The following is a 16,746-nucleotide window of genomic DNA, read 5'->3' on the forward strand; positions in this document are numbered from 1 at the left end:
AATTATTGGAAAACGTTCTGATGGACCGTATTAAGCATCATTTAGAAAAGCACAGACTAACCAAGGACAGTAAGCCTGGATAAGATAAGGGAAGGTCATGCCTGGCAAAATTAATTTTTTTGTGAGGATCCAACAAGGTATTTGATGCCATCTAAATGGACTTTAGCAAGGCTTTTGACAGAGTCTCAGAGTGGTCAGAAAAGTAAAAGATCCACGAGAAAGTGACAAGATGGATCCAAAATTGGCTATGTTGCAAGAAACAAATTATGATGGTCGACGGTGTTTTTGTGACTGAAAGGGTGTTTCCAGCAGGGTTTCGTTGTGCACAGTCCTAGGACCCTTGCTTTTAATGGTATATAGCAGTGATTTCGACTGAAATGTAAAGGGCATGATTGAGAAGTTTTCAGAGGATACAAAAATGTTCATGTAGTTGACAGTGCAATAAAACATAGACTGTGGGAAGATTTCAATGGACTGGTCAGATGGGTAGAAAATGGCAAATGGAATTTAATCCATAGTCGTTTGGCATAATGAATTTGTGAAGACAAACAAAGCAAGGGAATACACAGTAAATGTTAGAAAACTGAGAAGTGTGGAGAAGCAGAGGGACCTTGGAGTGCATATGTACATACTTCGGAAGGTAGAAAATGACAAGGTGTAGGCATACTGCCCTTTATTTGACTAAGAATGGAGTATAAGAGCGGGGAGGTTATGATAGAAATGTATACAACATAAATTAGGTTATCGCCAGAGTGCTGCATACCGTTTTCATCAGCACATTACGTGAAGTATGTGCTGATTGGAGAGGATGCAAAGTTGAGTGGGGGCGGGGGTGGGGGGAGGGGGGAGGGGGGTTGGGGGGGGGAGAGACGGTGTTTTCAGGTTTGCAAAACAAATAACTATGAGAAAGGATTGAATAGGCTGAAGTTGTTTTCTCTGAAACAGAGGCATCAGAGGGGAGATTTAATTTAGGTGAATGAAATAAAGAGGGGCCTAGATGGAGGGATTGGAAAGATCTATTTCCCTGAGAAAAGAGTTCAATAACTAGGGTATAGATTTGGAGTTTTAGGTAGGAGGATTAGCGGAGCTGGGGAGAAATATTCTCACATAGTGGGTGATGAGGGTTTGGAAGTCATTCCTAAATGGGTGATAGAGGCAGAAACACTGACTGTATTTAAAGAGATCTTGGATTTGTAGGTAAAGGGCTAGAAACTACAAGACCACCAACCTGGAGCTGGAAAGTTGGATTATGCTGTGTAGTGTGTTTCTGCTTATGCAGACACGATCAGTCAAATGGCTTCTTCCTGTGCCATACATTTCTATGATTATGGTTCTACTCTGAAGACAAAACCAAAATATTAGTTTAACGTATCTGTCATTTCATTATTCCCCATTATAATTTCTCCTTTCATTCTCTAGTGAAACCATGTTTGCTTTCACTCCTCTTTTCATTTTAGCTACTTGTAGAAGCTCTTACAATCTCTGTGTATATTTCTAGATAATTTCCTCTCATATTCTATTTTCTGCCCCTTCATTAATTTTTGGTCATCCTTTGCTGGTTTCTAATCTTCAGGTTTATTAATCTTTATGGCAATATTATAAGCCATTTATTTTAATCTGATAGTATCATTAACCTCTTCAGTTTGCCAATGATGGATCTGTTACCAGTGCTACTCTAATTTATCAATGGAATGTATATTTGTTAAGAATGACAAAATATTTCTTTGAATGTTTGCCATTGCTTATCTATCGTCATACTGTTAAATCTATTTTCCCAATCTACCTTTGTCAGCTCCCCCTTTATCCCGATGTAATTGGTTTGATTTAAGTTTCATATTTTAATTTTGGATTTAATCTGCATCAGTCTCGAAGTCCAGGTGAAATTCTACCATATTATGATCACTTCTATACATCGGATCCCTTACGATGAGATTAGTAAGTAACCTTTGTCTCATTACATATGACTGGATGTAAATTAGCCTCTTCTCTGTTTGGTTCCATGTCGTATTATTTTTGGAAACTGTCTCAAATGTAATACATGAACTCATCCTCCAGGATATATTTTGCCAATTTGATTTGTCCAGTATGTGTGAAGATTAAAACCCCCCGTGATTACTGTTTTGCCTTTGTTACCAACTCCTCATATGTTTTGATTAAGCTCTCTAAATCAGAATAGCTTCTATTAAGATTCCTATAAATTATTGCCACCAGTAATTTCTGCCTCTTGTTATTTCTTTTCACCACCCAGATTCTACTCTCTGATACTCTAAGACATGCTCCTCCACCACACCTATCTTAATGTTCTCCTTTCTTATCAAGGCTTCCTCTTACTTTTCCATTTTGTCTATCTTTTTGAAACTTCGAGTACACTGCGATATTTAATTTCCAACCTTGGTCACAATGCAACCACAAGTCTGTAGTGGCTTTAGATCAAACCCATTTGTTTTCTATTTGTGCTGTCCATCGTTCTGTCTTTTCACGATTTCCTCTTGCACTTAATTATAAATTTTGACTCTTTACTATTTTTCCTAATTTGACAGTATTAACTGATGCTCTATTACTGATAAACTCTTTTCCCTTTCCTGTCAGACTCCACTTATCTTTAAAAGCTGGGGCATAGAATAAAAGAGCAGGGAGGTTATGATGGAGCTGTATAGGCCACAGCTGGAGTACTGTGTACAGTTCTGGTCGCTACACTACAGGAAGGATGTGATTGCATTGGAGAGGCAAGTTTGTGACTTGCCACACTGCTCGGTTACTTCGAATGATCTCTTTTGATTATAAATTTCTCCTCACTTAACCTTTCACACCCGCCACTCTTTTCATTTTTAAATCCTCCTGCCTTCCATCCTTAAACAGTTTTGTTTTGGTGCTACTGGCCTGGAGCTTTGTCACTCTATTGGCCCACCTCAAAATGACCCCACTTGGGTTGTGATGGTCAGGTAGTAAAAGTGTTGCGCTTGTTATATATTGGGCTGTGTGGGGCACGGTCTCCTTCTCTCTGGGACAGTCTTGATGGTGTAGCTTGATATATTATATCCCATGGGTTGAAGCCTGCCTTGGGCTAATCCAGTGCTCTTTTGATGGTGTCACTCGATAGTCACAATACAAAGCATTTAGCAATTTATTGAAAGGGCTTCGACTCCACTTGCTCGTGACTACTGTTTGAATTTGTTACTGATACCTTGAAATTAGTGAAGCCAAAATAATATGGTTGTAACTGCTGTTCTAAAGGAAGCGTCTTGTGTAACCAACTGGGAATAAAGCCATTTTACATCTAGCATTGTGCAATTAGGCGTGTTTAATTAGTAATCTCAGAGTATAAAAATCCTCTAGGAACGTGATCATAATGCAATTAAAATCCATATTAAGTTTGAGCCGACATACTCCAGTCCCAGACAAGAATCCTAAAATTAAACAAAGTCTCTTACATTATTATGAGGGTTGATTTGGCTGTTGTTTATTGTGTAAATGGAATAAAAGGCAAGGAGTTAAATAAACAGTAGGAAATATACGTCCTTCATAACAATAGAGGTTAAAAATTACATATGTTACAACACTGTCTCTGTGTTTTGTCAAATATATTTTTTGACGATTCATTTTTGAAAGATTGAAGAAATGTTAAACTTTGGAGTTTTCAAAGAGGGTCAAGTCAAGGCCATTTGAATTTGACAAACAGTCCCTGGTAATGTTTTTTTTAAAAGGAACACAGAGATCTTATGAGGAAAATAAGCCTTTCCGGGAAACCACCTTACAACAAGAACAAGCCTTTCTGGAAATCTAACCCAACCTGACTTCCAGCTCAATAAAGAAAAGAAAACTTTGGTCACCAGGAGAAGTTGTTTGCAAAGAGGTGACAGGTAAAGATTGATGGAGGTCAAAAGGTTGACGTCCCGTTGTCTGTTTCACTTATGAGTTGCTTAGAAATGGGGTTGACCTGTATAAAAAGATGGAGAACTTACAATGTGAGTGAACAGAAGTTCCAAGGAAAGAAGAAAACTTCCAAGGAGAGAATAGAACTCCCAAGCAAGGAGAGAAAAGAACCCACGAGCAAGGAGAGGAGACCACAACCCAGTTCAGCTTTCCAGCACCTCTCTAAAAGATACTGAGTAATCCACCGTGTCAACTCATCTCATCTCCTGTCTTTAAGAAAAGCCTACTAAAATAATTCTCAATGACGTCGGAAAAGAACTGTTCTAAAAGATCTCCGTGACCTATCTATGTGTACTCGGAGACCAGACTGCATGCCAGTTTTGGAACACAACATATCTCATCTGCTGTTTCTTCAAGAATGAGCAAGTATTCAGCCCAAGTATTTTTTTTAAATCTGTAATAAAGCTCTAAAAACAAAAATCCTTTTATTTTTCTGGTAAACAGATGTATGTGAATGTGTGTGAGTGAGAGCAGCTATGTTAAAACGGGAACTTTAATATTTCAATCTGTGTGCTTATGCTTTACTTCATTACAGGTTAAGACTTGTTTTATAATAAACTGATAATTTTGTTTTTATTAAAGAAACCTGGTTGGTGTGTTTTATTCTGGGAAAAAAAGATAGAGTATATGATTGACTGTATGGGTAAGTGGGAAATAAATAAATATATGTTGTAACTTGTGGAGAAGCGGAACTGGAATAAACAGTGCACTCGTCAGTCATAACACACACCAGAAATAGAAGGTAACCAACAGACTAATAAGAGTGAAGGACAGTAGGCAATTAATCTCAGCAGAACAGAAGTATTGGAAAAGCTTAAGGGACTAAAAGCCAATGAATACTCAGGACATAATTATCTAAAAGAGGTAGTTGCACTGCTTATGATTTTCCAAAATTCCCTCGATTCTAGAATGGTCCCAGCGGATTGAGAGTTAGCAAATGTAGCACTTCAATATAAGAAGGGAAAGGGAGAGAAAACAGGACCCTCCAGGTCAGTTCACCTGACATCGATCTTCAGGAGATTGCTGGAATCTGTTTTCAAGGATGTCATTGCAATGCTCTTAAAAATTATAGTATGATCACCCAAATTCAACATGGTTTTTGTGAAAGGGAATTCATGTTAGAAAAAAATAAATAAAGTTTTCTGAAGATGTAAATAGTCACGTAGATAATGGGAACCAGTAAATGTGCTATACTTGGATTTCCAAAAGGCATTTGACAAAGTGTTACAAAAAAGATTGATATGCAAGATAAAGGATCATGAATTTGGGATGTTACTCTGGATGGAGGGTTTGCTAATGGACAGAAAGCAGAGAGTAGAGATAAACGAGGCGCTTTCAAGTTGTCAGGCTGTAACTAATTGTGTGCTGCAAAGATCAGTGCTGGGACCTCTGCTATATATATAATCCATATTAATGACTAAGACAAAAAGACCAATACAACGCATCTAAATTTGCTGACGATACAAAGCTAGGTGGGATGAGGACACAAAGAGGATATAAATACATTTATACAGATGAAATGAGTTGGAAACAACCTTGCATATGGAATATAATGTGGGCAAGTATGAGGTTCTTCACTTTTGTAGCAAGAGCAGAATATTCTTTAAAAGGCGTAAAACTTCTCCATATTGGTGTTCAGAGAGACTCGGGTATATTGGTACAAAGAACACAAAAGGAAGGCTTGCAGGTGCAGCAAGAAAGAAGGAAGACACTTGGCATGTTGACTTTTATTGCAAGGGGTTTGGAACACAAGAAAAAGGAAATTTTGCTACAATTGTATAGGTCTTTGGTGAGACCATAGCTGTAGTACTGTGTACAGTTTTGGTCTCCATATTTCAGGAAAATTAAAAATTAAAAAAGGATAATTAAAAGGAGTGGTTGGGTCTCTTAGGGACAAAAATGGATTGATGTTGTGGAAACAGAGGACTTGACCATGGTCATGATTGAATACTTTACATCTTTCTTCACAAAAATAAGTGAAGGAATGTAATTTCGTAGTGTGGAGGGGACAGTAGAGATATTGGCAAGGTTAAAATATGTAGAAAAGAGGTTCTGAGGTAGTTTGGCATCCTTCAAGTTGACAGGTTACCTGGTCCTTGGTTGCTAAGGGAAGCTCAGATGGCGATAGTGGACATTTTGATCACAATCGTTCAAATCTTCCTTGGTGTGGTGGCGGAGGACTGAGAATTGGAAATATTATAATCCTATTCAAAAAAAGGAGAGTGGTAACTACAGGTCAATCAGTCCAATGGCAGTGATGGGAAAATTAATTAACTCCATTGTCAAGGGCAAAATTAATTCTCAATTGGAGAAGAACAAGTTAATAATGGACAACTAGCTCAGATTTCTTGGGGCAAATCCTGCCTGACTAACTTGATTGAACTCTTTGCAGAAATAACAGGGAGCGTTGATGAAAGTTTGCTGTAGATACTGTCTGTATAAACTTTCAAAAGTCATGTGATAAAATACTTCAGAGCAGATTTATTCAGAAACTGGAAACACAAGGTATTAAATGAATGGCTTGAGGACTAAATTGGCAGAGGTATAGGGGGAAGAAATGCATTGAACAGATTTTCCTTTCTAACTGGAGTAAAGTACACAATTGGGTTCCCCAGATATCAATATTATTATATTATTATAGATAAATGACATGATCTTCAGTATAGAGAGTACAATTTCGAAGTTTGAAGGTTGGTACTAAACTTGGTAATGTAATAAATAATAAGCCAAATTGTAGTTGACTTCATACAACGACTGCCCCAGTTGGTTAAACACATGGCACATGAAATTTAATGCCGATAAGAGTGATGTATTTTGGGAGGAATAACATTGGGAGATAGTAAAATTTAACAACCCCTCCCTTTAGGACGTACCCATGCAAGCTCAGGAGATGCAGCATCTGCCTTTTCACCACCTCCCTTCCCACCATCCAAGGCCCCAAACACTTTCAGATAAAACTGCAATTTACTTGTAGTTATTTCAAATTACTTTTCTGTATTTGCTATAACAATGTGGTCTCATTGACACTGGGAAGACCAAGCACAGATTGTGTGATTGCTTTGCAGATCACCTGCATGCAATCCACAATGGGAGTCGAATATTCCGGTTGCCTGTCATTTCAATTCTCCTCCAGTCTCTTGCACTGACCTCTCGGTTCTTGGCCTCCTATACTATTCTAATGAAACTTAGCAAAGGACAGCACGTCGTCTTTTGATTAGGCACTTTACAGCCTTCGGACTCAACACTGAATCCACGATTTCAGATCATGACCAGCACTCCCAGTTTTTGTACAGCAACTGTTGGTAATAATTCTGCTATTGACACTTGCATCTTTACTAGATTTAACTTTTCATAGAATCAACCATGAAATGGTTACAGCACAGAAGGAGGACAGTCAGCCCATCATGTCTGTGCTGGCTCTCTACCAGAGCAATTCACCTAGTCTTTTTCCTTTAGCCCAACATTTGTTTCTCTTCAGATAATAATCCAATTCTCCTACGAATGCCTCAAATGAAATTTTCTCCAACACACTTTCAGTCAGTGCGTTACAGATCCTAACCAATCACTGCATAAAATAAAAGTTTCTCCTTTGGTTATGAATCCTTCTGCCAGAGGGAAGGTTTCTCCCTAATTTTAGATCCCTCAAGATCTTGAATAACTCTATGAAATCTTTTCTTAATCTTCTCTTCTTCAAGGCCAACTTCTCCATCCTCTCTACATAACTGAAGTTCCTCAGGCCTGGAACTATTCTTGTGAATATTTTCTGCACCGTTCCTAATGCTTTGAGATCCTTTCTAAAGTGTGGTGTCCAGAAATGGACACAATACTGCAGTTGAGGCTGAATCCGTGTTTTAAATAGGTTTAGCATAACTTCCTCGTTCTTGCACTCAATGCCTCTATTTATAAAACCTATATGCTTTATTAACCACTTTCCAAACCTACCCTACCACCTTCAATGGTTTGTGCACATATACCCCCAGGTCCCTCTGCTCCTGCACCTCCTTTAGAATTATACCCTTTAATTTCTATTGCTGCTGTTTCTTTATTCGTCCAATTGTCGCCCCCTTTTGCCTTGCGTGATCGTCCCCTTTTTTTTATTTAATCTCTCCTGCCTTCCACCCTATTACAGATTTTCCATTTTGTTCTTTCCTTTTCACTCATGTCTTTACCTGTCTCTGGAATTAGTGACAAAGTGTACATCACTACATGTTTTCCAGTTCTGATGAAAGCTTACCGATTTGAAACATTAACTTTGTTCCTATCTCCTATCTGCCTGTCCTGTTGGCTATGCTCAATATTTTCTGTTTTTATTTCAGATTCCCAGAATTGTTATGTTGTGTCATCTAAATTGTGCTTTTGTGAGGCTCGTGCAAGAACAGAGGGACCGGGGAGGGTCTATCTACACATCTCTGATGGTGGCAGAGCAATTTAATAAAGCAGTTAGCAAAGCAAGTACAATGCTTGGCTTTTTAAATAGGAGGATCAAATACCAAAATTATGCCATGCCAAACTTTTACACACCTCTGGTTAGGTCTCAGCTGCAGTGTTGTATATAATTCTGGGGACTCTCCTATTGGAAGGATGTGAAGGAGAGGGTACAAAAGAAAGTTATCAAACAGTACAAGGGATTAAGGAATTCAGTTATATGGAGAGATAGGAGAACCTGTGTTTGTTATGATTTGAGCAGAAAAGTTTCAACTGAGACTTCGGAGTTATTGAAACTGATGAGGGGTTTGACAAAGCTAGTTAGGAGAAAATATTGCTTCAGGCAAGTAGGTCAATAACTATAGGTCATAGATTTTAAATGACTGGTAAAATAACTAGAGGAGGAATGTGTAGTTCTTTTTTCATACCAGAGGTATCTGAACACAGGACCTGAGAGAAGGTTGAAATCAGATCCCATAAGACATTTGAAAGGTACTTGGACATGTATCTGGAAATCAATAATTTGTATGGTTATGGGGAAAATGCTTGGGTGTGGAACTAAATTAGATAGATCTTTCAAAGAACTGGCACATGTGCGGGGACCAAATGACCTCCTTCCATGCTGTACAGTACAATGGCTTTATAAATATAGGGATGCTGCAGTTTGTACCCGTTTGTGTCCGTGTATTAACGCTGGAGGTTACACCCATTTGGTGTTTGCTTATTAATAATAAAAGGTGCTGTGGAACAAAGGGGAGATTTGGGGAGACATACTAAAAGGGCATTAAAAGCTGCACCTCAGGAAGCAAACGTGAGATAGAAACTGATGGAATTCTACCATTAGTCATGGGGACCAGAACATTTAATCCATGACTTAATGATGTACATGGATAAAACTTTAATCAGAACTCAGTTAGAGTTTTGTGTAAAACATTGATCTCTTCATTATAGGAAGGATATTGAGACCAGAAAGGGTTAAGTACAGATTCACTGGAATGCTGAAAAATGTACAGAAAACTTTCACTGTTGTTGTTTTCTTTTGTTTGAAGAGCACAGATTGTGGGGCGATAATGTATTGGCATTTTCAATGATGGAGCGATGGAACTGGTTTGTTGAAAATTCTAACCAGTTAGGTTAGTTTAATAATCCTAATTAGGATAGTATTTACAGGTAGCAACTTGCTATTGATAATTTGAGTACTCAGTTTACATATAAGATTAGTGATGGTTCCTGTTACTGGTTTACGTAATTACGTTTCGGCAAAAAATAGTGATGGGACTTGCCTAAATCTTGGTAATTTGGGTATTTACTTTTAATGCAAAGATTGGTGATGAGGACTCATACCTGTTTGTGATTTACCCTTTACTGAGCCGGACTATGTGTTCGGTATGAAGTGATGGTTCCACCTTTAATTAATTGAATAAACATTTTCAGGGCACCAGGCAGTTCAGGAAGTAAAAATCCGTCCTGAGTTAGAAGGAGCCAGGTTCCCACATCTGTTTATAAAAGCAAAATACTGCGGATGCTGGAAATCTGAAACAAAAACAAGAAATGCTGGAATCACTCAGCAGGTCTGGCAGCATCTGTGGAAAGAGAAGCAGAGTTAACGTTTCGGAACTTCTTCGGTTCCGAAGAAGGGTCACTGACCCGAAACGTTAACTCTCTTTACTAAACTGTAAATTCTAATGGATGGAAGTGGAGTAGGACCAGAAAATGGTAAGTCACAGAGTTCCTGCTTTCTGTCCTCAACAGCGAATGTTTAAATAATTCACCTGGACAGAAGGGAGGGGGTTGGAATCCCTTTTGTGAAAGCGACTGCTCCCAGTCACCGTCTGGGCCTGCAGTGGTGGAATAGCTGCACCCAGGCTCTGGAGAACATATCAGACTGCAGGAAACAAGCTGTAGTTAAAAGGATCAAAGAGAGAAATGAAATAGAATACAGACATGATGTTTTAAAGCTACATTGAACTTACCTTAATCTCGAAGACGTTTTTTTGTTTCTGTATTTCCGTGTAGATTGTGCAAGTTATATCCTTGTTATTTGTCTCTAACCAATCAGACAGTTTGCTTTATTTTAGCAAGTTGCAACTTGGAAATGTGATCCCATCTTTGTTATTTGAGATTCACAGCTCCGCCCTCCATGTTAATGATGCTGCCAGGCCTCAGGCTTGATTTCAACTTAAACATTCCTCATTTACTTCAGACAGGGAGCGGTCCTTCTGGTGAAATGTAATCGAACCGGTTTGACAACTCGCTCTCACTTCAACTGTGAACAAAGCTGTGTATAAATTTCATCTTCAGTATCCTTGTACCAGAGAAGTTTACTCAAACAGAAAAAAAGTTGGAAATAAATTGCCAAATTTCGTTTGAAACACTTTGTTTTGCTAAAAGACGCATTGATTTTTGACCCCAAGAGCTATGTTTGGTCAGTCATAGTCATAGAGCTATACAGCACAGAAGCAGGCCCTTCGGCCCATCATGTCTGTGACGGCCACCAAGCACCTGTCTATTCGAATCCTATTTTCCATCGCTTGACCCGCAGCCTTGTATACTGTGGTGTTTCCAGTGCTCATCTGAATACTTAAATGTTGTGAGAGTTCCTGCCTCTACCACCCTTTCAGGTAGTGCGTTCCAGATTCCAGCCACTCTCTGGGTGAATTCTCTTTTCCTCAATTCCCCTCTAAACCTCGTGCCCCTTACCTTAAATCTATGCCCCCTGGTTATTGATCCCTCCACTAAGGGAAAAAGTGTCTTCCTATCTGTCCCCTCATAATTTTGTATACTTCAATCAGGTCGCCCCTTAGCCTTCTCTGCTCTAAGGAAAACATCCCTAGCCTATCCAATCTCTCTTCATAACTGAAATGCTCCAGCCCAGGCAATATCCTGGTGAACAAGAAATGCTGGAAATACTCAGCAGGTCTGGCAGCATCCGTCGAGAGAGAAGCAGAGTTAACGCTTCAGGTCAGTGACCCTTCTTCAGAACTGGCAAATATTAGAAATGTAGAAAGGTTATGAACAAGTAAAGTGGGTTGGGGTAAGAGATAACAAAGGAGAAGGTGTAGATAGGACAAGGTCACAGAATAGCTGACCAGAATGTCATGGAGCAAAGATCAGGCTGTAGTGTGCCTAATCAGTAAATGAGATGCTGTTCCTCGAGCTTGCGTTAATGTTCACTGGAACACTGCAGCAATCCCAGGACAGCGATCTGAGCATGAGAGTAGGGGGAAAGTGTTGAAATGGCCAGCAACCGCCTTCCTCTGTGATATTGTACAGGGCGACCTGATGCCACTTTCTAGACTTCGCACTGCATTCTCTGTGACAATGGAGGTAACCACAGCAATGAATTGTTATGCCTGCAGGTCATTAGGTACTGCAGGTACTGGTCACAGTACAACAGCAAATCAAAGCTATTTTCTGCAGGCCTTTGATTTCACTGGCTTTGACATGTCCCCAGCACAGGTAAGGAGAGTTCTGTCACATTTGACAGGAGCGCTGGCTTCCTCAAATTGCGTGGGGCTATTGATAGAACACATATCCCATTGAAGGTATCTAATGACAAAACTGTTGTGTACATTAAGAGAAGGGGTTCCAATCTTTGTATGCCATGGTCATTTGCAATGCTCAATTGCAGATTGTGAATGTGAATGCAGATCATCAGAAAAGTGCTCATGATGTCTTTGTCCTCAGCAACTCAATTCATTATCAGTTCATGAGTACATTGCCTCAAAGATCTGGATGGATATTAGGTGACCAGAGTTACCTTCTAAAAACGTGGCTTCTGACTCCTTACTGCAGGACCAATAAAGCAGCACAGGATTTACACAACCATGCACACAACGTGAAGTGCTGATGTTAATCGAGGTCCTGGATTCACGTTTCCAATGCCTCAGCAGGTCAGGCTGAACTTCACAGTACTCTTCAGTTAAAGTGGTGAAAATTGTGGTGGTCTGTTGTGCATTGCACAACTTTGCGTAACAGGAAGGACTGAACCTTCATCCCTGCAGACTAGAATCTGCTAGAAATAGATGAAACAGAGAATCCTACATGGATGTTGCTGGAGTTATGCCTCATGGAACACCTGAGGAATTTCAGGCTGCAGTCACCAGTGCAGCTGGAGAGCAGCTGGTGGCTGATGCATTTGGACATGGAGAATGACAAAATACCTGTCCCTCCCCATGGAAGCCAGACAAAATAACAGTGCGATGGAAAGTGAAACAAGTGACTTTTCCCTTTTAACAGAAAAGACGAATTGCAAGATATTTGAGGGAGTTAGTGCTGAACAAGGTTAGCTTTAGCTGTTTACGTTAAGACTTTTACTGCTATTCATGTTAATTAGCTATTTATCTACCTTTTAAACTGTTGTAACGTTGACATGTTTCATGTTAATAAAATATTTTGAACACTTTAGAATGACTACAGCTTTCTGCATAAATACAACAACAAACTCAAATAGAAGGCACACACAAAATTATAAGTGTAACACTCAATAAATAAGACAAAACAAACATTTCCTCAAAGCAAAAAATTAGGTCTGTCATCTGTGCCTGTGGGTCTCAAGTACAAACGTGGATGAGAAAAAAGAGGTCCACTCTACAAGAGCTTACATTCTAATGTCTCCAGTGTCTTCCCCTTGCATGTAATCCTGACCCCTCGTGTGACAACGGCAGGCCCAGCAGCAGGTAACTCATTGGTGGGGTACTGCTGACCAGAAGCTGCATCCTGACTCTTGGGTCTGCACTATTTCTGTATTTGTAGACATCAGGAGCAGAGCCTCTGGTCAGTTCCAATAAGCATAACCTGAAGGTTCTCTATGAAGACCTCCAATCTGTCTCTGATCCCCAGACCAATGGTCCAACAACCATCCACTTAGCAGGCAACAATCAGCTCCTAACAAAGGGACATTTTTATTCATTAATGGGGATGTGGGCGTCGCTGGTCAGGCTAGTATTTCTTGCCCATCCCTAATTGCCCTTGAGAAGGTGGTGGTGAGCTGCCTTCTTGAACTGCTGCACTCGTGGGGTCAGTACACCCACAGTGCTGTTAGGAAGGGAGTTCCAGGATTTTGATCCAGTGACAGTGAAGGAATGGCGATAGAGTTCCAAGTCAGTATGCTGTGTGACTTGAAGGGAAAATTGCAGGTGGTGGTGTTCCTATGCATTTGCTGCCCTGGTCCTTCTAGGTGGTAGAGGTCGTGGGTTCAGAAGATGCTGGATAACGAGCCTTGCTGTGTTGCTGCAGTGCATCTTGTAGATGGTGCACACTGCTGCCACTATGTGTCCATGGTGGAGGGAGTGAATGTTTGTGGATGGGATGCCAATCAAGTGGGCTGCTTTGTCCTGAATGATATTGAGCTTCTTGAGTGCTGGAATTGCACCCATCCAGGCAAGTGGAGAGTATTCCATCACACTCCTGACTTGTGCCTTGTCGATGGTGGACAGGCTTTGGAGATTAAGGACGTGTGTTACTCGCCACAGGATTCCTAGCCCCTGACCGGCTCTTGCAGCCACGATATTTATATGGCTACTCCAGTTCAGTTTCTGGTCAACGGTAACCTTCAAGATGGTGATAGTGGGTGATTCGGCGATTGTAACGCCGTTGAATGTCAAAGGGAGATTGTTATTTATTTATTTATTTAGAGATACAGCACTGAAACAGGCCCTTCGGCCCACCAAGTCTGTGCCGACCAACAACCACCCATTTAACCTAACCCGACAGTAATCCCATATTGCCTATCACCTCCCTACACTAGGGGCAATTTACAACAGCCAATTTACCTATCACCTGCAAGTCTTTTGGATGTGGGAGGAAACCGGAGCACCCAGCGAAAACCCACGCAGACATAGGGAGAAATTGCAAACTCCGCACAGGCAGTATCCAGAATCGAACCCGGGTCCCTGGAGCTGTGAGGCTGCGGTGCTGACCACTGTGCCACCCCTGTTAGATTCCCTCCTGTTGGAGATGGTCTTTGCGTTGCACTTGTGTGGCACAAATGTTACTTGCCACTTATCAGCCCAAGCCTGGATATTGTCCAGGTCTTGCTGCATTTCTACATGGACTGTTTCATTATCTGAGGAGTCACGAGTGGTGCTGAACATTGTGCAATCATTGCTCTCTTGCTGGCCACAGCACTTCAGCAATCTCCTGAACCATGGATTCCCGGTGGGCTATGACATTATGGAATCGCTTTCACAGCATCACATTCTGAATAAGCTTACACTTGATCAATTTAAAGCTGAAGTTACCAATTCCATAAAGCAGCTGTCTATGAGTAACTCTCTGGGAACCAATGACATTCCAGCTGAAGTATTTAAGTACAGAGGAGCTCACATGCTTAGGAAACTTCCTTCTTCTGCTTAATCTGCAACCAGGTCATTGTGCTCCAAGATTACAAAGATGTTTCCATAACTCATCTGTACAAATAAAAGGGAGGCAAGTTCACCTGTAACAATCATTATGATACTTCATTACTCTCAATGTTCAAACCCATAAACATTTTTAATCACCATGCCAAATTGTCCCACTATCTTGAATGACCCGTGTATATGGACACCAAAGTCCCTCTGCTCATCTGAGCAGCCCAGCATTATCCTACTTACAAGATCATACTATTCAGCCACATTCACAGACTCCTCCATTGTGATCGTTCAGTATGCCATTTTTCACAAACAGGACAGACCTGCCAGAGGTGGCAGCAGAGTGGTGTACAGTCGGCAGGGCGTTCCCTTTCGAGTTCTCAACACCAAAACCGGACTCCATAAAGTCTCAGAGCATCAGGTTAAATACGAGCAAGGTAGCCTCCTGCTGATTACAAACTACTTCCCTACCTCAACTAATGAATCAGTACCCCTATTTGATGAACACAACTTCAGAAGAAACACTTCGAGGTAGCAAGTTCACAAAATGTATTTTGTATATAAGACTTCAACGCCCATTACTTAAAAAGCCTCGTTAACACAACTGATTAAACGTCACTGTCCAGAAATGTTAACTTTTCTTCCCTCTCCACAGATGCTGCTTGACCTGCACTTACTATTTTCATTTTGTTAACACAACTGCTGACCAAGCTGGAGGACTGCTGAAGGATATATCTGCCAGACAGGGCCTTATCCAGGTTGTGAGAGAAGCAGCACAAGGGAAAAAAACTTATTTGGTCTCGGCCTCAGAAAGCTACATATTGCAGTTGTATCTGCCCATGATAGGAAAGGTAGGAGCCCCAATGTTGACAAAGTACTGATGATGACGAAGTCCCATCTTTACACCAAAGACACGCGAACATATTGTGTGGTTCAATACTGGAATAAATAGCAGAGATTCAGAACAGATCTAGCAGCTCAACTTGACATCCATAAGGCGTGTTGGACCATCAGCAGCAACAAAATTGTATCTCACCAGTCTGCAAAATCATGGCCAGGCAAAGTACGGACTTAACCATAAACAACATGCCAGGGGACAATAGGGTTTAATGAGGAGTGTAGACGAGCCTGCATGAGCAGCAGTAGAATGATCATGAATAATTAAATAACCAACATAAGGAGGAAGCTCTATGAACATATGTTTACGTTTCAAAAGGAATAGCGAGGGAGGTAAAAGAGGTGGGGGAGTGGCATTGCTAATCAGGGATAGTATCACAGCTGCAGAAAGGGAGGGTTTGTCTACTGAGTCAGTATGGGTGGAAGTCAGAAACAGGAAAGGAGCAGTCACTTTATTGGGAGTTTTCTATAGACCCCCCCAATAGCAACAGAGACACGGAGGAACAGATTAGGAGGCAGATTTTGGAAAGGTGCAGAAGTAACAGGGTTGTTGGCATGGGTGACTTCAACTTCCCTAATATTGATTGGAACCTCCTTAGTGCAAATAGTTTGGATGGAGCAGATTTTGTCAGGTGTGTCCAGGAAGGTTTCCTGACTCAATATGTAGATAGGCCGACTAGAGGGGAGGCTATGTTGGATTTGGTGCTTGGCAACGAGCCAGGCCAGGTGGCAGATCTCTCGGTGGGAGAGCATTTCGGTGATAGTGATCACAACTCCCTGACCTTTACTATAGTCATGGAGAGGGATAGGAGCAGACGGGATGGGAAAATATTTAATTGGGGGAGGGGGAATTACAATGCTATTAGGCAGGAACTGCGGTGCTTAAATTGGGAACAGATGTTCTCAGGGAAATGCACGACAGAAATGTGGAGGTTGTTTAGGGAGCACTTGCTGCGACTGCTGGATAGGTTTGTCCCGATGAGGCAAAGAAGGGATGGTAGGGTGAAGGAACCTTGGATGACAAGAGATGTGGAACAGCTAGTCAAGAGGAAGAAGGAAGCTTACTTAAGGTTGAGGAAGCAAGGATCAGACAGGGCTCTAGAGGGTTACAAGGTAGCCAGGAAGGAACTGAAGAATG

At 40.9% G+C, this 16,746-nt stretch overlaps 1 protein-coding gene across 1 annotated transcript in view; it reads right to left on the reverse strand.

Annotated features, from left to right (window-relative positions):
- LOC137345185 (NACHT, LRR and PYD domains-containing protein 3-like) overlaps positions 1–10,395 on the reverse strand; it is a 39,294-nt gene extending 28,899 nt beyond the window's left edge. The window contains exon 1 of the mRNA XM_068008650.1: positions 10,332–10,395. The gene's annotated coding sequence lies outside the window, so the exon portion shown is untranslated. The remainder of the gene's footprint in view (positions 1–10,331) is intronic.
- Positions 10,396–16,746: the final 6,351 nt, after the last annotated feature.

This window comes from Heterodontus francisci, chromosome 28, assembly GCF_036365525.1.
Source record: "Heterodontus francisci isolate sHetFra1 chromosome 28, sHetFra1.hap1, whole genome shotgun sequence".
NCBI lineage: Eukaryota > Metazoa > Chordata > Chondrichthyes > Heterodontiformes > Heterodontidae > Heterodontus > Heterodontus francisci.